Raw genomic sequence first — 12110 nt, 5'->3', positions numbered from 1 at the left:
GAGAATGTAAAATGTTTCTTGTGAATATTCGTAAGTCCATATCAGCATGCACTGGATAACTGTTTAACAAGGTTAAGATTTGATTCATATGGGTAATCTTCAAGTGATTTCCCTTTAAATCACTTAATCTTAAACTACTCCATTACAAAATTTAATTTATAGGTACTTTTCCGTTTTGCCGGCGCAAGCGATAAAGTCGCCAATAATGGTACAACCGATGCCAAACGGAATATTCTTGCTGGTAACCTTTTACGCCACATTTTCAAAACAAGTCGCAGCTTTTTATTATCAGATTGAGTGTTTCTTTCAATACTGGCATATAATTACATAGAATTTTTATCAAATAGTTCAGTTTTATGTTTAAAGCCATTTTCGGTAATTAAGTCAATTAAGGATGCAATCACAGCGCTTACCCGAAGCCGAAAATATAGAAAAGATAAAAGTCAAGGGTTAAATTCATCAATTCTAATGAAATGCATTAGCGAAGTAAAGTACTGCACTTTTACATAATTTATGAGTAAGCTATTCGTACGAATTGAAATATTTCTTACATTTAAACTTGTGTTCCAAATTAAGATTTAACTTGAATGTAGATAATGTAGTTTAGTCGGTTTAATGTAGATAATTACTGAAAGCATTAGATTTTTGTAGAGTAGTTTACGTGAGATGAGAACGCTTGGGGTCACATGATATGAACCGGCGAATCAGGATGTTGAACCATGAAAGCATAGTAAATTCTTAAATTAATGTCTTTTTACAAATTTGTTGTCTTTATTTATTGGCATTTTATAAAATTTTAAGCGATATTAAAATGTTTATGCCTTCAAAAAAAGAATTCTTAGAACTAACATTTTTTAAAATATTTTTTATGTGTATACTGTATGATGTCGCCAATAAAGTCTGCTTGGCGAGATTTGCGCCGGCGAAACGGAAAAGTACCAATTTATAGTATATATGAAGCTTACTGCATTTTTTATTTTTCTACAATAAATTGCATTTAATCTCATTTATGTAAAATGGGTGCTTCGTATTCATTTGTAAAAGAGAGTTATAATTTTAGAATGATATTTAAAGAATGAAATATTTCAAATGTATTTTCTATTTATCTTTCACAAAGCAAATAAATTACTTAAATGAGACGTTTTCGTCTTAGAAGGCATATAAAGTCTAATCTTAAAGTTAAAAAATCCATTTTAGTCTTAAAGGAAATTGAAATGAACTTTTTTCGCCTTTTAGGAAAGTAAAATGAAATATAAAATGTAATATTGTCATCTTAGGGGGGAGTGGAGTCAGCAGAATTTATCGACTTAGAAAAGATAGAAGTGAAACTTTTGTAACCTAAAAAAATTTAAATTTTTTTCTCCTTTGTAAAACCAAAGTGTAACTTTTCCTCCTTACATTTTGAAATTAATATGGGTTTTCACATAGACAAAATTAAAGTGGAAATTTCGCGCCCTAAAAAATTGAAGTGAAACTTTTTCCAACTCAAAAAAAGCAAAGTTTCATTTTCGTCCTAATGAAAATTGTAATGAGCATATTTCGTCTTAGAAAAATGAAAATTTAACTTATATATATATATATATATATATATATATAACCTCTGCCGAGACATGAAAGGTTGTTAAATATAGATATATAAATAATTAGTAATCGAAATCTTTGCTTTCAAAAGGGCTTTCTAAATTATGTTCTTTGTTCAGTCTATACTTTGATTTCAAATAATACATAAAATGCTTTTTAATACTTTGAATAAAGCAATATTTTCCCTTTAATTAGTGTAGAAAATGTTTTTTTTCTCGGATTGTTCGTTAACCAAAACCAAATAAATACTAAATGGAACAAATTGTGAGATAATTCAAATCAGCAAATTGATGAAAACTATGTCGTTAAGTAGAAAAGGCGGTTAAAGTACACTCCCCTCCAGGTTGTATGATTCGAGTATATAGCAACGTACTCCACGCCATGCATACTCTGCGTGCATGATACACAACGGCGCTACACAAGAACAGGATAGGCGATGGTTAGGCTGAACTTTGGCAGCATTTTGCCAGAATCTTGTTCTTTATTCCCATATTTTTTATCCAGTTGAATTTTTCCCTTTTTTATTTTATTTTGGAAAGAACGTAAGGAAACAGGACCCCAATAACTCTGTAAAATACCTTAAACGTTCCGCTTATAGCCCACGGTCTACGTATTAAGGCAATTTGAATGTAAGGAAGAACGACTTCGAAGAAAATGCTTTAATAATAAATATCTCATATTTACGCCTCTTATGACGAAAGTCACAAAAGCCTAATATTAAAATGTAAATTAGACTTTAGTGTTTGTATTTAATTATCCTAACGCCATTTTTAGTAAAGTGCATAAGCCCATAACCGGACACCGTTTCACAGATGGTACTTTCATCAGATAACAAAAATCCCAAACTGCAGATACAAACTTGCTCTGTTTTTCTTGAACGGAGCAGAACAGTCCAATTTCTCCTACCTTTCCGGCTGGCGAGTAAAGGGAGATCAAGAGATTAGTCGTGGTCTGCTACGAAGTAGGAGAGAAAGGTAGCCGTACGAGAAGGATAATAAAAACGAGATCAGAACCGCAGATTTAACCCTTTCATTTGCCGGTGACACCTATATGAAAGTAGGAAGTAAACAGCACTATAAACTTAGAAAGAAAGGGGCTACGAAGTGGGGGAGACCAAGGTCCCAATAAGTCGATGCCAGTTTGGCCAAGCCTCTTGCTTTGTACCAGGAACGCGCGGCATTAGCTCGAGTATCACCCATTCTTAGGATAAAATATCGCCTATTTTTAGCCAGACATCAAAGGAGGAATAGGGATGGTTGTGAGCAGGGTGCATTTCTATATGGATGCAAAAAGAGACGGGGGGTTCACTATAAATGATATCCCCGAATAAGCGGACGAAGGTGAACGCTAGGGTCATGGCCAAGGTCGACTTAGTGTTACTAACCTAGAGACTTTCCTTACCTTCACCAAGAGGGTGGTAAACAAGCTCCATGCTAAGAGGAAGACAGGAAGAAACAAGATCCCTAGTGGGGTGCTCTCCCCTTAGACACAATGCCTACCCCTCCCTTTCCAGTGAACCACTTGCCCACTGGCCTACTTCCGCGATGGAAAATGAAAGCTGTAAACAAGCTAAGCAGATGCGTAGCTTTCTTCTGTTGAACCAAATCACCTGTGCTGCCATCTATTTATTGTTCTCTCAACTATTTTGTAAGACTACCACGGTGAATTAATCTCATCCTTGTTCATAATGCTTCGTTATTCAAACGTATGAAAGAGGTTTTTAATCAAGTTATTAAGTTTGATTAATTATATCGTTATATTAATTTAATAAAAACAAGTAGATATTTTAAGTTGTTTTCTCTGTATAAGAGATTTTTTTTCTAATCCAACTGTGGGTTTGGTGATCACGTCAGGTGTGATAATGCGTTTAGAGCTTCTGTGGTGAACATCGAATATGGGAGCAGGCCCGTTTAAGCCAACCTCCAGTCCTAAATACACTTCTCTCTCACGGGCCTTCGTTTCAACTTTCTTTCTTCCTATTTATTTATTTATTTTTTTTCTTTTTAATGAGAGAATAGCAGGTTTATGAAGAATTAAATTGTGATTTAGAGAATTCTTAAAATCTAAATTCCGGTTCCTTGCATTCCGAAGTTGTAATCAGGCCCTGTGCGAAAATATAACTTCACATTAAATTTCATTTAAATTCAATTTTTGTTTATTTTCATGCTTTAGTTTCAATGCGAATAGATAGGCAGGGTAAATAAACTGAAGTTAAGCTAATTTGTAAATCTGCGATTCCAGCTAATGGCACATTGTACTTTGCCGTTTACTATATAAATTGTTTAATTACTATGCATAACTGCAATTTTTTACAATTGTTTAAAGTTGTTAATTTAGTTTCATATTAAAAATAATATATTAACTAAAATGTTTATATCTTTAAAAAAATCAACTATGTAAAAGAGGGGGAGGAATTAAATACTTCATATATAAACTGAGATGACCATTTATTTTTAATTCAGCTCAAAAATGAAGTTGGCAGTAAGAAACTTTAAACTCATGAGTTCAGTATTTAATTAAAAATAAAAATATTTTAACTATCACACTTCATTAAGATACAATAACACGCGGAACAAATATTAATTTAGAAGTCAAACAACAAAAATCAGCGTTATATTTTCAAATTTTCACAGGACTAATTTCGATGGTTTTACCGAACCATTATCCTCAGCTGCAAAAGCGCAAAATGCACTCAGGCCTTCTTAAATTTTTTTCGATAGCGACTCCTTTTTATCACTGATATTTTTTTCACAGCCCCAGATATTAAATATAAAATAAAGATATAAAAATAAATATCCTCCCGTAAACAATTTACTTCTCTGGTACATATAAAAATAAGTATTTTAGGATTTATTTTAAGCAAACAAAAATTTAAAAAAATTCTAATGAGACAGATGTGTTCGTTTTCTGCTGCATAATAAATTAAATATTGATGCGATATTTGACACTGTTGGACATAAGCATCTTCAACATGTTTTAACATTGAACTACATTTGGTTTTTATTAGCGTTAAAGCTGAAAAAGTAATTTTATAAAAATATGTGGTGCTGAATAAGAGAAGAACATTTAATGCCATTTCAGAAATAATAAGAAATCTATAAAGTTATAGTTTCAATCTATAGTAATAATCTTATAGTTTTAACTCCGATCCAGAATTCATCAAGGATTTTTGTGAAAACTCAAGTTTTAGGTTTGAATCGCTTGATAGCTTTACAAATGCCTTTTGCCCTTTATGTAGCAAGTAATTAATCTCATTAATATCAATTAATGTAATATCTTTATAAGCCTAATCTCATTAATGTCAATTGGTGTAATTTCTTTAAAAGTCTTTTCTTTAAATTCAACTATCGAATTGAATCTTCGGAACCCCAAAATTTAGATTTGCGACTCCATTTGGGGTCGCGACTCATAGCTTAAGAAACACTGGTCTAACTCATAGCTTTTAATGTCTAGCGGAAATCTGAATTTCATTAATAACTGAACATAACCTTTAATGAATTCATGTGTAACGCGAATTATGACTAAGTTTTTCGGAAAATGCCACGAAGGTAGCCTTTGTGTGTTTAGCCGGAAAAGCACACAACGACTATCTGCCTAAGACAGGGTTGCCTTCGTGAAGGACTTTCTAAAGTAAGCTAACTCGTATTTATATTACACATGGGAGAAAAACGTGAATACATTCATGCAGCCAGATCGTTCGCTTGAATTCGATCACAGGCCAATCGATCAGTGTTCAACGGTTTTAACCGCTCAGCTACTGGAGGGCCTTTTTATTGCGGTAAATAATAATAATAAAAAAATTAACTCATTTCTGGTGTCCATATATTAGCATTAATTTCTACGTATAATAAAAGGAAGAGTCTGTCTGTGTGTGTCTTTCGTTCGTGCTGCTCGTAAGCTAACAGACCCACGGCTACGAAATTTGGTATGTAGGTGCATCCAGATAAGAGCCAGTACCTCGAAGCGGTTTTTTTCAAAATTCAAATGAGTTTTTATTTTTTTTATTTTATGTTTTTCGGTGAAATCGCATCCACTCGACAATTCTCTCTCATCATATCAGCAACAACGGCACGCAGCTATTGTTACTGATATCAACACTGTTACCACTCGGAAAAATGAGGTCGATAATTCTGTGCAGTTTTTTAATTAAATGTTTCTCTTGGATACTGGACGTTTGTCGAGAGAAGACAACGGGAAGTTTTTTAACTTATTTATTAGGATAATGAATATTTGTATAAGGGATATTGTTTATTCCAGAGTAATTTTTTTTATAGGTAATGCCTTTTTATTGATTTTTTTTTTTTAAATAAAAGTTTGTTCTACAGACTAAAATTCTGTGCAGTTATTAAATTTAATGTTTGGTGTTTGTTCCCTTTAGGCATTTTTCCGGTACATTTAGAAGCCAGACAAAGGCCGGCTAGTTAATGATAAAAATACAGATAAAAATCCGTAGAAAGGAAAGCCTGCTAATAATTAAAAAGATGGCTACTAGTCCTCACTGTAATCGAGTGGATAAGCAAGCTGAGCATTGGCTCTTCTACCCGGGTTCAGATCTCGCTGAATGGGCTAACTATTTGCATAATTTCATGGTTTTCCTCATGTGTAACGTGAGTACGACGTTATTCCTTTAGAAAGCTCTCCTTTCTTAAGTCAGTTTGGCTACGAAGATTTAAAAAAACTTAGATTATAATAATAATTGTATGGTCAGAATTGCTATCATTTTTTTAAGTATTTTTACAAGCTCAATACAAATAAAGACAAATTGCGATTTCAGGCTAATAACGGTACACTTGCTATTTTTGAAATTCTTTTGGCTAGCGTAGTAAAGTATACTGCTGTTTTGGGGATCAAAATTTTCTTACTGAAATTCCAAGATCATGCATGTGAAAAAGTTAACCTGCTTTTGATGTTCACGGGACCCTATATAATTTGTTTACTTACTTTCCTTTTACTTTTTCTTCTAGGATCCTAAAGGATCCTTTCATAGATCTCCCCGACTGTTACTTGACCTTCTCTACCCTTCTTTTTAAAGTCAAACCTGTTTGTAAGGGGTGGGGAGACTTTTACGTTAGGTACAGGCAAATAACGTAAACTAACATCTGTTGGGCAAAATGTCCAATTTGATATATGAATATGCATTTTCCTTTTCTCCAATACGTTATAGTCGTTCTTGCTCAGCAAATATGATCCTATCCGTTAGTTGCTCGTGAAATCAAATGAAAAACTCGTTTACAAAAATAATAATAGTATACATGTTTTTCAATATTCAATGAATGACAGGAGGAAAAGCTAGCTAGCAAATTATTTATCTAATGCGTTCAGATAATTAAGAGGTTTTTGGAATAAAGCTGAAACTTTAAACTGTATTTTAAAGCAAGAAGTTTGACAAAGTATCAGAAATTCAATGAAACAGTACATTTATGAATCATTCGTAATTTAAAATATATTTAAGAGAAAAATTAAAGTGCCAAGTCTCAGCTTATACGTATCAGCCCAATTTTTAGCTCTAATAAAAATATTTTTTGTCCTTCAGTTGCTATAATGTTTTGCAAAACCTGCAAATGCTGGAAAAACGTGTACTTTTGTCTCTTGAATGACCTCAGAGTAATTATAGACTCAAGACTGACATTTGCTTCAGGTGTTATATTGTTACCTGCAACCCAAGGCCAGCGCCAGAACCGGTGCAACCTATGTGGCTGCACTGGGCGGCAAAATCTGAGAGAGGTAACTGGATAGGAGAATTGAAATGGCATCAAATTTTTTAGGATGCGGCATCGGGCAGCAAAATATAGGTTCTGCAGCGATTGCAATGGGCAGCAAAATGCCTAGCTCCGGTTCTGCTCATATGTCTCGTGTTACTAAAAACGACTGTACCTTTTAACTATCAGAGATTTCAGTCTCCCTATTAGACAATAAGTTGTAGACTCACAAAATTCTTGTGCATATTATTAGGACTGCAAAATGCTGTCCTCAAGCAAGTCACAAATAATCCTTAGTTTGTGAGAAATTCTGAAATTAAGGCTTCTCGATAGCAAATTCTCTGTAAGGATCTTAAAAATGTTTGAATGGAACTGTCCTAAATATTTAAGTTTTTAATACTGGGTTATGATTACGATGGTAATGAGTATTGAAGGGTCTATATGGACTTCCTACAATCATTCCCTTTTTGTTTCCCCCATTTTTTTAAAGCTGTATGACTAATTTTGAATCTCCATACAACTTCTACACAATGCTTCGCTACTATTAGCACTTCTTGAATCATATAGCATTCAAACAGTTTTTATACTCGAATTTTGAATTATGTTAAACTGAAATAGGACTCCCCCTTCCAGATTTTGTTTTGAGATATTCTTTAAGTTGCATTAAGTAACTTAAAGAACTGCTTCGCTACTATCAGCACTTCTTGAATCATATAGCATTCAAGCAGTTTTTATACTCGAATTTTGAATTATGTTAAACTGAAATAGGACTCCCCCTTCCAGATTTTGTTTTAAGATATTCCTTAAGTTACTGCATTAAGTACTTTTAACGATTAATTTAATCATTTATTTAAACGCAGAATAATTTTAATAATAATTAATATACACTATACGTTAAAATAATAATATCGAATGAAAACCAGTTAAACCAAATCACTTGTAAAATCAAATTAAACACCAGAAATTGGCCGAAATGAAAATTATTATAATTCTAAATTGTTGTCGATTGAATATAGTAAATAACTCTTAAGGAATAGATATATTACACTACATAGATTTTTTTTTTTTTTTTTTTTTTTTTAAAGACAGAATAAGTAGCAGAAATTTTTATAATATGTAAAATTTACGAGGTACGAGATTCTGAAGGGAATCTATTTATTTGCAATTAAAAGAAATCTGCTTTAAAATAGAGCCAGTAATATGCAAAATACTTGAACTTAAGCAACATATACATTCTTCAATTAAAATTTCAGCATTTTATGTTTATATGCTATCTTGCAAGGAATTATCGAATCCTCCCTTGTGTACTCTGGGGGCTAAGTGGTTGGCACTTTGAGCGTATTGGTTTCAGTTTTGTTGATTACGGTAAAACACGCGAGGGCTATCTGCCTGAGGAAGATGCCTTCGTGGAGAATTTTCTAAGGGAAACTGGCTCGTATGCATGTTACACATGGGGAAAACCACGAAAACACCCCTGCAGACAGCCCGTTCGCTGGAATTCGAACCGTAGACTAAACTACCGGTGTTCAGGGATTTTACTGCTCGGCCGCTGGTGGTCCAAGCTAGGAACTGGAAGACATGTAGTTCGAATCTCGTCGAGGGTACAATTAATTTGTCACGTTTCCAAGCTTTGATAAAACTCTAATATTCTCCACAACTTACGTGGTTATACTGATTATAATCCTAAAGGAATGTTTAAAATATAAAATTTCACATAGAAATTCAGATATAATTGCTCTTAATCAGTCATTTTTCTTAAATGCTGAATTTCCAATTCACTTGAAGACTTTTGTTACATTTTGCATATCATTTTATCTTGCAATATTATCAAACCAATGGTTAAATTAAAATGACCACATATATAATGCATAAAGGAAAATATAAAAGTTACATATTGAATGTATAAAGTTATGTTACAACCTTCCTTTAAAGTGCCGAATCTAATTTAATCTTCAATTAAATTTTGCCCCTTAATTAACAACAGTAAAGCTGGCACTTATTGCAAAGGTTTGGTTTTGGTTTATTTGATTACTGTAAAGCACTCGAGGGCTATCTGGCAAAGAGGAGGGATTTCCTTCGTGGAAGACTTTCTAAGAGAAACTGGCCACGTATACACATTACAGATGGGGCAAAAACACCAAAAATTTCCATAGAGTGAGCCCGTTCGCGGGATTTGAACTTCAAACTGAACTACCAGTGTTCAGAGAGTTTACAGCTCGGCCCGTTGGTGAGCCGCATTAATTGAAAAGGTTTCTCTCTTTTTCCAGATTTTCTGATTTAATATTATAAGATCCCAAACATATCCCTAAATAGAACTTTGCCTACAAAGTAGTAAACAGGGTCTTTTAGGAAACTGCAGTTGATATGCCTTTATAGTTTAAAACCATTCTTTTATTGAAATAGTCTAAGAAATTCAGCTTTTTGAGATTTCTTTATTAGCTAATTATCTTAGTTAAGCATGACAGGTTGTTATATAGAGTTGGGATACCGTATTCAACTATCAAGCACTATATTTTCCCCTTAAAATGATTTCTAAGAAATATAACAATGTTTTATATGCAACCTAGCACTGAAACAATATATTAAACAAATTTATACTTATTTCTTGACTTAAAGACAAAACATATTTGCTTAGCTTTGTCCCAAAGCATAGCTATTAAATTACTTATCTTTTAGTGTATTTTTAAGTGTCTTTCTTTTGGAATACCTTCAGCATAACAAATTCATATGTAAGAATATCTTGTATGCAAGCCCTCGTTTCCTTATAAATAATATTATACAAAATTCAGGGCTGTCTTATATGTGAGGCTGCATTATATTTGAGACAATATAGCATAACTGCCATAAATTTAGAGGCATAAATGATATAATCTTCGAAAAATTCATTTAAAGTTTCAAAATGGGGATAAAGTTCAAGCTATACAGTTCAAGGTACGCTGCGCGTGAACACCTGCTGCTGCACGTCATCTGTTCAAACATTTAATAAAGTTTAAAAGCAAAGAAATTGCGTCACCATTGCAATACCATGAATGCAGCCAACTTTTGGATTCCTTCAGAGCTATTTGCCAAATACTTGAGACCACGAAAACTCAAGGTAAACCCTTCCTTCCAATGTATTTGTCGAGCAAAGACTTTCGAAGAAGGTAACTTGACTAATATAAAGCCGTACAGGTTTTTCTTTTGCCCCGGCAGCTGGTATTCCAGCAGAACACTAATCCTTTGGACCCACGACTGGCGACTCGGCTAGAGTAAATACAGGTGTCACTTCGTGACTGTAGATTTTAAATTAAGATATTGAAGGCTCGCCTGACAGTCATCTGTCGTTCGCAGACCACCTCAGAAGTAGAGAAACTGGATTTAGGAGGCAGAAAAAATGTCTGAAAACTGCTGAAGATTTACTTTAGTTCATTTACATTTTGCTCGCTCGTCTAGTATATCCAGTTACAATCTGAAATATGCATGTATCATGTGTGGAAAAGTGTATCATAATAAAAATGACAAGAAAATCAGTTCTAACAGAATGTTATCTTTAGTATAACATAGCCAACATACAATACAATAGCCTTTTATTCTTTTGCTTTAAAATTTGTGTGAATTAAACCGCAATAAGAATATTATATGTATATTTTGTTAATATATAAATATATACATAATGAAGCAAATATACTTAGAAGTAATGAAAGCAAACTGATGTTCTAGAAAATTTGATTGCACATATACATAGAAACAGAACATAGAAGCATAACATAGAAAGCAGATAACATAGAAAGCAGAATGTTGACTCCATAATAAAGAGCACGAATTTTGATTGCGCAGAATGTTGATCCATAATGAATAGGAAACTGGTAGCCGAGGCAGATTAAATCTTCGTTTTTATTTCAGTAAACATGTTGCCGCCACAAACAACTTGGCACAATACTTGTGCCTATTTGAAAATGTTTACATTTTTGATAGCTTTGCGATAAGAAAAGAGCGACAGGTAGCAAATCCAGCTAGGCCGAAGGGTAGGAAACAAGCGTAGTTGTGTTTCAGGATGAAATCTTATTCGGAATGAGTTAGTTTTGGTTTCTCAGTAAATTTGATTAGATAATTAATACTGCTGTAAAATTATTATTGGCTGTTTGAGTTTTAATTCCATGTGCATCACCAGTGTTATATAAGAGTTAAATGACATGGATTAATCTCGAAACGACGCAGTGCAGAAAAGGTTACCATTTTTAGAATAGAGAGGGATAATACCAAATTAAGCTTTTGCATTAAGAGGCTATTGATAATTTAAATTATAATTTATAGTTGCAAGTTAGACATTTTTTTTTATCTTACGTACACACATATGCATGTTAGTAAAACATTTTGATTCGTATACTGTATATTTTCTTATTTATAATCTGCTAACAAATACTTTTTTTTTAGCCCTTTTATTTGTATTAATGCATAAAAATGTTGGCTTCTTATAGCAGCCATTTGTTTATTGCGCAAGTAGGCTTATATCCAAGACAAACACAGCAATAACCTTAACCGTATTAAAACTTAAATAAATTTCATAGGCATACTTATTCAATATTTTATTTGCTTACATTTCGTTCCCAAAATTTTGCTCCTTCTAACACTTTCATAACTAGAGTTTACGTATGATTTTGACATAACATAATATTTTAAATTCAATTAGGGCATTATGCCTTCAGTGCAATACTACGTAAAGAACACAGAGCATTTGGGTATTCAAATTATGTAGTAAAATTACGCGTGTAATTTTAGAAACTAATACAGAAGGATCTTTTTCGTTTCTTTCTTCTGTTAGAGAACAGAATAAAACACAGCGTTGAAGAA

Source organism: Stegodyphus dumicola, chromosome X1 (assembly GCF_044657685.1).
Source record: "Stegodyphus dumicola isolate Sdum_Otavi_A_Nest chromosome X1, ASM4465768v1".
Lineage (NCBI taxonomy): Eukaryota > Metazoa > Arthropoda > Arachnida > Araneae > Eresidae > Stegodyphus > Stegodyphus dumicola.
Note: the sequence above shows the minus strand (reverse complement) of the source record.